The 12,800-nt window shown below is 40.8% G+C and overlaps 1 long non-coding RNA gene and 1 other non-coding gene across 8 annotated transcripts in view; both read left to right on the top strand.

Moving 5' to 3' along the window:
- LOC112922593 (uncharacterized) overlaps positions 1-12,800 on the top strand; it is a 168,566-nt gene that overhangs the window by 661 nt on the left and 155,105 nt on the right. For all 7 annotated transcript variants that reach the window (XR_011997909.1, XR_011997906.1, XR_011997908.1 and 4 more), the window contains exon 2: positions 668-1,017. This is a non-coding gene — a long non-coding RNA (uncharacterized lncRNA). The remainder of the gene's footprint in view (positions 1-667; positions 1,018-12,800) is intronic.
- LOC112922620 (U6 spliceosomal RNA) lies at positions 2,461-2,562 on the top strand. Its single transcript, XR_003235501.1, has one exon. It is a non-coding gene; the product is annotated as a U6 spliceosomal RNA (small nuclear RNA).

Below are 12,800 nucleotides of genomic sequence, written 5' to 3'. Positions count from 1 at the left end.
GGCCTAGCGGTTGTCTGCATCAGTTATCCTCAGAAGCATCTTGGGCCCAGATAATGCTCTTGCTTCCGGGGGCAGGGATGGGGCATACCGGCGTTGACACAGTGGCCTGTTATCTTTCAGGGAGTGTGGAAGGTGCTGGTCTTGATCTCTTGGTAAGCTCATGCCCTTTGTCTATAGAGAGGTGAGCCAGGACCATGGCCCTGCATGTGGCAGAGGCTGCCTCCTGGGAGCACATTCAGAACCAACTTGGCTATTCTGGTTCTGGATGGTGACAGATGCCTTGGATTCAATCCACTGGGCAGTGCAGGTCTCCTTTTGGTTGGGACTAATCTTTATTTATTTATTTTTTTAATTTTTTTTTTATTATTTATTTATGATAGTCACAGAGAGAGAGAGAGAGAGAGGCAGAGACACAGGCAGAGGGAGAAGCAGGCTCCATGCACCAGGAGCCCGACGTGGGATTCGATCCTGGGTCTCCAGGATCGCGCCCTGGGCCAAAGGCAGGCGCCAAACCGCTGTGCCACCCAGGGATCCCTGGGACTAATCTTTAAAGAGAGATATCCAGAAAAAAAAAAAAAAAAAGTTGATGATCTCAGACTCCGTAATAGGCAGGGAGAAGAGATATAATTTCTCCAAGAACTTTATTCTTTTTTTTTTTTTTTTTAAGATTTTATTTATTTATTTGCGACAGAGAGAGAGAACCTGAGCAGAGGGAGAGGGGCAGAGGGAGAGGAAGAATGAGAAGCCGACTCCTCGCTAAGCAGGGAGCCCTATGAAAGGCTCTATCCCAGGACCCTGGGATCATGACCTGAGCTGAAGGCAGATGCTTCACCGTCTCAGCCATCCAGACACCCCAAGAACTTTATCTTCATGTCCTTGACCAGGAAGCCCAGTTAGTGATGAGCCTGGGCTTATCCTCAGCCTTGCCTTGGCAAGTTCTGCAGCCTCCAACCCACCTGGACTACATCTGAGAGTAGAGGAGGACGGCGTTGCTGAAGCCTGTGCAAGTGACTCTCTGTAAGTGTTCGCTGTTTTTATTCTCCTCTACTTACATACTCACGTTTTCAGGTGATGGGTGACTTTTAATAATGGCCTTTGATAATCAGTTTCACGAAAATTAGTTTTTTTTTTCTAATTCAAATAATTGGCTCTAATAGTGAAATTTCAGATCAAGAAGATTTGAAAAAGACAAAAATTCATTTACCTACCAAGAGGACATGGCAGTGCCAGGGCAGAACCGGGAGGGAGCTATCTGAAGCAAGCAGGCCGTTGTGACACTCCTCAAAGAGTGTGCCTGCCTATGTTTCTAGTCTCTGAGCAGGGCCAGAAGTGCCCGTGTAGATGACAAAGGTAGTATTTCCCAACTTTTAGAATTATTGCCAAAATCCCTCGGAAATACAATAATGTAAGAAACCCCAAGACTCTTAAGTTTAGAGGGAGTGATTAGGGATGTATGTAGAGATGGGTTTCATTATAAATATCCATTTTGCAGAAAGACATTTCATGAAATACAACACTTAAATGACACATAAGCCATTTTCAGATGTGAAGATACTAAACAATTGTTTTGGATACTTGCCATACCTCCTTGAATTGTAAGCTTTGATTGCCCCTTTGACATGTAATTCTGTTATTTTACACAGTTAGCTCTTTTCCTTGGTGAATTTGTTTTCTTTGTTTTATTTTTTCGGAATTAAGTTTCTTTGAGCACTTTGGGTCATCTAATTTTTCATCAAAATTGCTTTAGTTTTTTATTCAGAAAAAATGTAAAACTACAGAAAAGTCGCAAATATAGTATAGTTAACTCCCATATAGCCTTTACTTAGATTCTCCCATTGGGGACATTTTGCCCATTTGCCACATATGTGTATTTTTTGGGGGGGGTGATTTGAGGATAAATTGGATACATTATGCCCCTGCACTCCTAGTGTGTATTTCCTAAGAGCAAAGGGAGTTCTCATAATAATTATAGCACAGCTATCCAATGTAGAATTTTAATCCTGATACAATATTTTGTTTATTTATATTATTATTATTATTATTATTATTATTAGCTGAGAATTGGGAGAGCATTCTAATTATTATTATTTTTTAAAGTAAGCTCTACTCCCACTGTGAGACTTGAACTCACAATCCCAAGATCAAGTTACATGCTCTATCAACTGAGCCAGCCAGGTACCTCAAACCCTGATATAATATTCTTAAATAATCTACAATCCATATTCTAATTTCAACAAATGTCCTAATAATATCCTTTCATTACAATTAAATCTGATAAAAAATGGAGATCTGCCCTACAAATTGCCTGAGCAGACAAAACCAATTCCATCACAAACCTGAATGGGAAATAAAGGCAAAAGAAAAAAATTACAACCCTTTGACAAGTGTTTAAAACAGGTAGAGTGACCTTCCTCTGGGAGTTCAGCTGCTCTGATGTTAATACTTTGTTAAGGGTGTATTCACTTCTGCAGCCCATGTTTTGTTAAAGTTGGAATGATACAGAGATTAGTGTGGCCTCTATGCAAGGATGACACACAAGTTTGTGAAGTGTTTCATTAAAAACAAAAGCAAAAAAACAAATTTGCCAAGGACAAAAGGCAGTCTTAGCTTTACATTATTCCAACCCCCCTGGATCCTGTAAGTTTTCTTTTAGCATATTAAAAATTTCTTTGGAAACTTCCTTTACCTCTGGCACCCAAGATGCATATTAGCAATCATCCTTGAAGCATATGGCCCACTGATAGGGGTCTGAAGGGTCTCATGACTGAGAGTTTACTAAACAATGATAAATGACCTTTCCCTAATGATTACTGGCCTCCCAGAAATCTTGCTCCCTAAATTCCTTAGGGACTTACACTATCCCTAATTCCTTCTCAAAATGAGAGTGTATGATCAGTCACCTCTCATAACTCCAGTGCAGCTCTTTCGTTTTCTTTCTTTCCTTCTTTTCTTTCTTTTCTTTCTTTCTTTCTTTCTTTCTTTCTTTCTTTCTTTCTTTCTTTCTTTCTACCTTCCTTCCTTTCTTTTTCTTTCTTTTTTTTTTTTTTGCAGCTCTTTCTGCCCACAGGTTCTGTTCCCATGCTTTAATAAAACTACCTTTTGACACCAGACAAGAATTCTTTGTTAATCATCTGATCTGAACCCTAACATTTTGCATCACAATTTAGTTTATTTTGCAATACTAACTTGACCTGGGTCATTTTTAACTTATGCCTCCGGGAAATCATTGTCAAAACTTGAACTATTTCCCCAACATTGATATGAAGACCAATTCCCTCTCATTTAAGGAAATTCTAATAATATAATAATTAATTACTGTGGAGGATAGTCACTGTCTTTGTCACCACACAGTAGTCTCTTAATAACCTCCTTATCTGCTGGGGATATGTTCCAAGACCTGACTTCCCCCGCTACCCTCTCCATCCAATGGATGCCTGAAACCATGGAAGCACCAAACCCTGTATGATGAAGTTTTGGAATTATGGGTGAGGTCCGGAACCGACAACCAAGGAAGAATTCTTGAGATGCCTTTGGTGCAAAATCATGGTTTTGTTTGTTTTTTAAGATTTTATTTATTTATTCATGAGAGACACACAGAGAGAGAGAGAGAGAGAGAGAGAGAGGCAGAGACACAGGCAGAGGGAGGAGAAGCAGGCTCCATGCAAGGAGCCTGATGTGGGACTCTATCCCAGGAATTGGGATCAGGCCCTGAGCCAAAGGCAGACATTCAACTGCTGAGCCACTCAGGCGGTCCCAAAATCATGGTTTTATTAAAGCACGGGGACAGGACCCATGGGCAGGAAGAGTGGCTGTCCCAGGCCTGTGACCTGGGTGTTGGGAGGGGTTTGAGGATAGTGTACTCTCTAAGGAATTTTGGAGGCAAGGTTTCCAGGACCTTGAGGGGGCTAGCTATTGTTGGGAAAAGGTCACTTATTACCGTCTAATAAAATCTTAATCATGAGACCCCTCAGATGTATATCCGTGGGCCATATGCTTGGGGGATGATTGCCAACACTGGTCTTGGGGGTTTAGAGATAAAGGAAATTTCTAAAGGAATTTTTTTTTTTTCTAAAGGAATTTTTATATGTTATGTCAGGTTTAGTCAAAAGTACCCCCGGGGGGCATTGAGCCTGGTGGTGAGAAGAGAGAGGCTCCCCACCAGCGTGGGGCCTTGATCTCCTCCTGGGTTTCGGCACCAAATGTCAAGTTTAATCCCATCGGTAGTGAAATGGAAGAGAGTCAGGCAAAAGTTGGTTGAAACAGGCTTTCAATTGGACGGGCTCTCCTGCGAGATTCAGGGTCCGCAGGGGAGGGAGAGAGCAGGGAAATAGAGGGTGGGGGAAGTCACGTGCTGGGGAGGGCAAGCAGGCTTTTTAAGTGGGGAGGGGTAAGGGGTTGTGTCTCTGCAAGGGGTGATAGGTTTTAGGCTTGTTCCTGGTGAAATCAGCCTGGGGCAATAACTGCCCATGGCCTTATATGCGGTCTGGGTAAGCACGGTTCAGGTTTCCTGCATAGGTCCAGGCTCCCCCTGATGACAGGTCCTCGCGGTCTGCAGGTGATGGGAAAGTTCTGAGGTGGAGGCCACAGGTCTCCACAGGTCTGTTGCTATTTTGTTGGTGCCTCCCGATCTCCCTTGATCCCGCTGGCCCAACAAGTAAAAGTAGACTTACAGGATCCTGGGGGTTGGGCTAAGATTGCCTTTTGCCCTTAACAAAGTATTAACATCGAGGCAGTTTGAGTCCAAAGGGTAATGTCCCTTTGCCTCTTTCTAGGACTTGCCAGTGTGTTGCCCCAGGCTCGTGCTTCGTCCTCAGCTAGCCCTGTGTTCCCTCATCACTGTAAACACTATGTTTTTGTTTGCTTTGTTTTTTTGCTAGAAATACTGTTGTACCAAGAGTGCATGGGTGTAAGGGGTGTAAGAGTGCATGGGTGTAAGGGGGTGTAACCCTTCAGGGGCCCAAACAGACCAGGTTCAGCCACTTACTGCTGGCAAACTTCAAAGGCAGAGAAACCAGTGTTGGTGGAACAAAAAAGTAATTTATTTCAGTAAGGCCAATTCCAGGAACGCCACAGACTAACGTCTTAAAAATTGTCTCCAAAGTGCTGAAAATACTTTCCGAGTTTGTATTAGGAATGTATGGGGCAAATGTGGGTGGGTACTTGCAGGTAGCCAGTGTAAGTTAGAAAGTCAAAACAGAGGCAGTTGTAGTCCTCTTTCGCTATGATAAAGCTTAATTTATAAATTAGGCATAGTTACAGATTACAAACAATACCAGAGTAATTATAACAATATACTATAAAAAAGTAATGAGAATGTGATCTCTCAGAATGTTTTATTGTACTGTACTCACCTGGCTTGTGATAATGTGGGATGATAAATTCCTATGTAATGAGATGAGGTGAAGTCAATGACAGGAGGTACTGTGCTGTAGTTAGGCTGCTACTGACCTGACCATGTGTCAGAAGGAGGATCATCTGCTTCTAGACCTCAGGGATGACCGCAGGGAGCTGAAACTGTGGAAAGAGGAACTGGATGGGGGGGGGGGGGTGGCCTACTGTTCTAGTGATATACCCCTGGGCTCTTTCCACGTTGTGGTTTGAGTGCTTTCCATTTGTGAATTGTCTTTTTCCTGTGTGCAGAAGAAACTTTTACTACTTCTTCAGTGATTCACTGGTTTTGCTTTGGCTATTTCTGAACTTTTGACAAGTCCAATGCAGAATATTTCATTATCTTGTCCCTCTAATACCCTTTCACCTGGCACAGCTCCTTTTTCCAATAATTCAGGACATTGGTGTTTTTTGAAGATTAAAAACCAGGTATTTTTAGAAATAACTTAGTTTGATTCTTTTGAGGTTTCCTCATGGCAGAGTGGGATGTCCTTCTTAGTATATTGCATCAGAACATCCCTAATCCTGGTTTGTCCCGTTCTTGGTGAGGTTAACCTGAACCACCTTAATTTTAATACCTTAACTTGCTTAAGATGGTGTCCACCAGGTTTCTCAATTGTAAAGTTAAGATGTTTCGTAAAGTAAATACATTTAATTTTGTGAAATAAGAATGCAGAGGTAATTTAGTCAGACTGCCCAATGTTTCATGAACGCTTTGAGTCATTTATATCTCCCTGGCAGGAATAAGACACATTTTTACTTTAGAGCTCAGCTTGGCATGCTTTCATTAATTGAAATGTAAATTAGGGCCTGAGTAATCAGGGAATGTTCCAGTTAGTGGAGATGCCTTGAATTGAGAAGTCTGGGAGTGAAAAGAAGGGAAAGAAAGATCAGGGCACTAGAGGAGCTGGGAACAAAATTGGGAAGGCTTCTAGAAAGGAAGGACAGTAATGAAACTAGGCTTAAGTGGAGGATATATATTGAGAAGAAGTGGGAATTCCAGTTCAGCAGATAGGTAGTAGCTGGGAGGCATCCTGGGATAGAGGGCTGACTGTGTAGATTTAGGCATGAGACAACCTGGGTTTAATCCTAAATCTCTGTTCTTTGTCTGTCTGTTGTCATTGTGGACACAAAATGTTCTGGTGTAATGTAAAGGGCATTGCACAGAAGTTGGCTGCATTGTAACCATTCAGTTTTGTTACTGTTGTCCAGTTCAGTTCCTGTTGGCCAATATTTTTATTGTCACTAAGTATCACACCAAGGAATTTAGATTTAATGTGGCAGGAGATAGATACAAGGCCTGGGAGAGCAAAGTTTATTCATTCATTCTTTCTTTTATTCACTAAATACTTGTTGAATTCTTCCTAATGTTGAGGGTACAACATTGTACAAGATAAAATATCTGCTTTCAGAGATCTTCGATACAGTTATGAAACTGGTATAAGATGATTTAAAATACAAGAGGAGTATGAGGAATATAGGAGTAAGGTGATAGTCCAGAGTAGGGAGCTGACACTGTGGGTGGCCTACTTGTTTGCTTCTTTTTCCCCACTCTATTTTTATGGGATAGTGGAAAAATTGTGGGCATATAGCATTCCACAGATCAAGACCGAAGTTGGAAATCTCTCTCTGAGTTAATCTCTTCATGTCTCTGTTTCCTTATTTGTAAAGTGGAGATATTAATAGTGTCTACCTCACAGGGTTGTTGTGAGGCTAAGGCAAGGCAAAATATGGGAAGCATCCAATTGGCAGCAATAGAAACCCAGTTCATAGCAACATCATTGTTTTTACTTACCTTAACACTTAGGAGAGGCCACGTTCTTCCCAAGTTGCTAGGAAAACAAAACCCACAGAAAGTGACCCTTCCTACTAATTTGGTTAGCTGTCATTCATTTGGAAAGCTGTTCTTTCTAGTTTCCAGTATTTAGGCCAATATCTTTATTGGCCACTCTAGACAATGCTTGTCTTGTGGCCAGACTCCAGAGTGAGCAAGAGTGACCAGTGTTAGCTTGAAGTCTCTACTGTGTTCATTTCTTTTTTATTTTATTTTATTTTATTTTATTTTATTATTTTTTATTTTTTTTTGTTCATTTCTTTCAATAGCTTGTTCTTCCCCTTTTAGAGAAAGCAAGAGAGAGAAGAGCAGCCCCGCCCCCATTACTAATACCATTTGACAAAAATCCTTTATCCTATCTTATCCTTTATCCCAGAGTTTGTAATCAGCACTAGGAGTTTTAGAGCTAAGACAAATATAAGCTAAGGTGCAAAAGAGTTTCATTTGTCCAGATTCTAAAACTGAGCAATAATTCTGGCTCTATGTTCCAGTCTGGTATATACAACCACTCAGAATGTTAGGCTTTAAACTTTCTTCACCTTTAGAAGAAGAGTCTTCATATTTTAAAGGAGAACACAAGATTCCAGACCATGAAAGGATAGATGGATTGTCTAACACTCAGGAAGCTTTCAAATTCATTTAACCATTGCAATGAATACAGCAATGTCACAGGATCACATGTCAGATAGCAGTAAGTCCAGGAAGTGGAACAAAGAATAGGCCAAAGTTAAGAGATTATCTCATGATTAAGGCAGAAGTGAGGGGAAATGTGGTAAGGACAGAGCTCAGCTGGAATCTGACAAGTGTTGGGAATCCTCTCTGGCTTGAATATTCTGAAGACTCCTTTGTCCATGGGCTGATTGATACAGGTCGCCTCCTTGGTGGCATGGACTTAGTAGGTATAGCGTAAATTCTCTGAACCTCCATTTACTCACATGTAAATGAAGAATAACAGTACCCATATCATGGAGCTGCTGGGTGACTTTTCAGAAAACAAGGATGAAGTGGTTCGAACAATGACAATAAAAAAGAAAAAGAACAATGACAGGTTTATGATAAGCACTCAATAATTGGCAACTGTTGTCATCCTTAAGAAATCCATATTGTATAGTACAAAAAAACCAGAAACTCCTAAAAACATTTAAAAAAACCCCAATAGGGGCAGCCCCGGTGGCGCAGCAGTTTAGCGCTGCCTGAAGCCCGGGGCGTGATCCTGGAGACCCTGGATCGAGTCCCACATCAGGCTCCCTGCATGGAGCCTGCTTCTTCCTCTGCCTGTGTCTCTGCCTCTCTCTCTCTGTCTCTATGAATAAATAAATAAAAATATTTAAAAAAAACCCAATAACACAAAACTACATTTAAAAAAGAAGAAAAATTACCCCTAGTTGTCCAGTTGAAATATAAAAATCTTTAACCCTTTGGAGTACATGAAGGAAAAAAAGAGCTCCTGTCTTTAGCTCTCCCTCTCTTTTAGTGTTTATTTGATATTATGCAAAGATACACTATCTTGTATGTTTAAAAACTGGGTATGCAGTGTCTCTTAATTAGGAGGTAAGTGTTTGAGGAATAGGGACTACTTATGTTTCTGTCCTGATACCTATTATTATATATCAGGTCCACATGTTCCTCTTCTGGACTGAGGAAAATGTCAGCTTCTCTAACTTCAATCACTAGTGGTTTGTTTATAAATGCATACAAATGGAGTGATTAAGAGCATTTTATTATTTTATATTTGATCTGAAGAATATCTTGATGACACTTTAAGAAAACTGAATCTACCACACAGAACACTTGTATATTGTTTGCCTGAGGTTCATGCTGCAGTAACGGAAGGTATTTAATTGCATATACAGGTGTTTGCTGGATATATTCACTGTAAATTTTATTTAATCTGATTTTTTTGCTTGGGCTTTTTGGGGGGCTTTGATTTTATTTTTAAATATAAAATCTGGCTAACTGAATTTAAATAAAAATAAATAAATAGATAATCTAAAACAAAACTGATTCTGGAATTTAAAAAAAAAAAAGATGTATTTATTTGAGAAACAGCACACTTGCCTGAGTGGGGGGAAGGGCAGAGAGAGAGAATCTCAAGCAGACTCCCTGAGACGCCCCATATGGGGCTCCATCTCCAAACCCATGAGACCGTGACCTGAGCCAAAACCCAGAGCCAGGAGGTTAACTGACTGAGCCACCCAGGTGCCCTGGACTTTGTTTTCTAAATTTGTCTGAGATATATGTATTTTTTCTCGTACGGAGGGAAAAACTAGTTGGCTGTTTTATATTTTGGAACATTTTCTTCTAAAAAAAAAGTGATTTAAATATCTTCAGCCAATACAATTTTTACAGAAAATGTAATTGTCAGGATTAAGAATGGATTTGTTTAAACTTCAAGCTTGGAAATCTAAATTTTCCCCCTCTGGGCCACATCTATAATAGCCATATTAGTGGTACACATTGTAAACACTAAATCATTGCTCAATGTGAAAAAGATTATAAAATTTATATTCTAGAGCTGCTCTGTTCTTTATTTTATAGAGAGCTCATTAGAAGAGATGAGTATGTCGTCTGATTAAAAGAAAAACTGATCTAATCATATAAAGAAGGTTTATACATCTTTTAATGCATTACAGTCTTAGACTAAAGAAATCTAATGTGTAATGCCATTATATGAATCCTGGACAGTATCAGAAGGATGACTGTTAAACCACTTTGCTTTTGTAATATGGAGTTATTCTCTAGCATAGATGATTTTTATTCAGAGTAAGATAAGCTTTTATGGTACGATTTCTCTAAGAATATACGTCTTTTTTTTTTTTTTTTAAAGAATATATATCCTTTGTGAAAAACAGGAGTGGGGAAGGGTTAAGATGGCAGAGTGGTAGGGGAACCGGAGCTTACCTCATCCCTCGAATGCAGCTAGATCAACATCAAATCTGAATGCAGCTAGATCAACATCAAATCTGAATGCAGCTAGATCAACATCAAATCCGAATGCAGCTAGATCAACATCAAATCTGAATGCAGCTAGATCAACATCAAATCCGAATGCAGCTAGATCAACATCAAATCGTTTCAAACAACTAGGAAATTCAACTAAGGGTTAGGAAAACAGTCTGCACAATTGGAAGGAGATAACTTGGCAGATGCGAAGGTTCAGAGCTGTGAATTGGAGGAGAGGAAAGCCACAGTGCTATGAAAGGGAGAAGCCCTTTTTGCAGTCAAGTCTGGGAGAAAGAGAGAGCGTGCAGGAGAGAGAACAGTATGTAGAATTTGAACAATAGGCTGTGGTGAGGGGATCCACTGGTTTGCACTGGGAGACAGCACTCCCTTTCCTGGAGTTCACCTGGAAAAGTTTATTTTGCCTCTCCAAGGACGAAAGGGCTGTTGGGAGCCATTGAGTGGTCTTTCAACCGCAGGGGACAGAGACATGGACAGAGGGCAGGTAACCTGGTCAGAGCTTTTCCATGTGTGTCACAGTGGAATTCAGCCACCTTATGCACACCACATGACTGCGTTTCTGGGACAGAATGGTGCTGGGTGCTGGGGTGCGCTGTAAGGCTCTCCTCTGGGAAGAGAAGTGGGTCTGCACCTTGCCAGGCCCTCAAATTATGGAGTTTTGAATCCCATCCTCTGGCCAGAGATAAAACACAGGAGAACTGTGGTGCTGGGTATGCCACCAGCCAGGCACAGACAAGTTGAGGGCAGGGATCTGGTAAGAGCTTGGGACAGGAGAGGAGATTGTTTGCTTTTCTGTGAGGGCCTCCTGAACAGCAGCAGCTGTGAGTTCCTCTCCCTGGGGACAAGAGGGTGAGGTGACAGTATCTTCCACCTGCTGCCCACCAGCATGGTCGGACTTCAGAGAGAAACACAGCACTTAGAGTGGAGGCTGGAGTAATCATCTTCTTCTTCTTAAAGATTTTATTTATTAGACAGAGCATAAGCAGGGGAAGGGGCAGAAGGAGAGGGAGAAGCAGACTTCCTGCTAGGTAGTGAGCCCTATGTGGTGCTTCATCCCAGAATCCCAGGATCATGAGCTGAGGTGAAGGCAGATGCCCAACCGACTGAGCCACCCAGGTGCCCTAAGGTTGGAATTTTTTACAGCAAACTCAACCCCCCTGTGCTCAGCAGGGATACCTTTATGAGGGCAGGTCTGACTGAGTAAGTGCAGCAGGCCTTTCCCTCAGAAGACCAACACAGGACCCCCACATGTACCAGTTCTACAGATCATTGAGTGCTCTAAAGTGTAAGCATTCTATTGGAAATAAGCTTTATTTGTTTAAAATTTTTAATTTTTATATTTTTATTTTATCTTCTTTTTTTTCCCCTTTATCAGGCTTATAATTGGTTGGTTTGTTTCCTTTTATCATTTTTTTTGGATCAATCTTTTTTTTTTTCTTTTTTTCTTATTCTTTGGAATCAGGCTTATAGGTCTTTGTTTGCTTATTTTGTTCCTTTTCCTTGGATCAAGCCTTCTGCCTCCACCTTCCAGGCTTATCTTAACAAGCAAAGCACACCTACTTAAAAGTCCAAACAATCCCCACTGCAAGCAAGGAGGAACTCTGTAGAGGACTGAAGGAATGACCTATGGGAAAGAGGAGCCAAAAGACAAAGCAAAGTGCACACAGCATACACCAGAAACACTTCCTAAAATGCCAGGGCCTGGACAGTATATGACTCCTTCTTAATATATTATTACTCTCGGGAACAGAAAATATATTAAGCTTTCATAATACTCAAAGGACAGAAACCTAAACATAATGACAACATGGAGGAATTTTTTTTCCAAAAGAAGATCAAGAAGAAATCACAGCCAGGGATTTGCTCAAAACAGATATAAGCAATATATCTGAATAAAAAATTTAGAACAAAGTCATAAGAATACTGGCTAGTCTTGAAAGAAGCATAGAAGACACCAGAGAAACCCTGCTACAGAGATAAAAACTAGAAATAAAAAATGCTATAACTGAGAAGCAAAACTGATGGGATGTAGTAATCACAACAAAGATAGAAGCAGCAGAGGATCAAATAGGTGATACACAAGATAAAAATTATGGAAAATAATGAAGCTGAAAAGAAGAGGGAAAGAAAACTTTTGGATCATGAATACGGACTTAGGGAACTCAGTGATTCTATAAAGCCCAATAATGTCGGGATCCCTGAGTGGCGCAGCGGTTTGGCGCCTGCCTTTGGCCCAGGGCGCGATCCTGGAGACCTGGGATCGAATCCCACGTCAGGCTCCCGGTGCATGGAGCCTGCTTCTCCCTCTGCCTGTGTCTCTGCCTCTCTCTCTCCTTCTCTCTGTGTGTGTGACTATCATAAATAAATAAAAAAATTAAAAAAAAAAAAGCCCAATAATGTCCTTATCATAGGAGTCCCAGAAGAAGACCAAGAAAAAGGGGCAGAAGGTTTATTTCAGTAAATTATAGCTGAGAACTTCCCTAATCTGGAGGAGGAAACAGGCATTAAACTCTAAGAGGCACAGAGAACTCCACTCAAAATCAACAAAAATAGGTAAACACCAAGACATATCACAGTAAAACTTAAAAAATACAAAGATAAAAGAGAGAATTCTGAA

The sequence above is a fragment of the Vulpes vulpes genome, chromosome 16 (genome assembly GCF_048418805.1).
Source record: "Vulpes vulpes isolate BD-2025 chromosome 16, VulVul3, whole genome shotgun sequence".
Taxonomy (NCBI): Eukaryota; Metazoa; Chordata; class Mammalia; order Carnivora; family Canidae; genus Vulpes; species Vulpes vulpes.
This window is presented reverse-complemented; position numbering and strand designations above follow the sequence as displayed.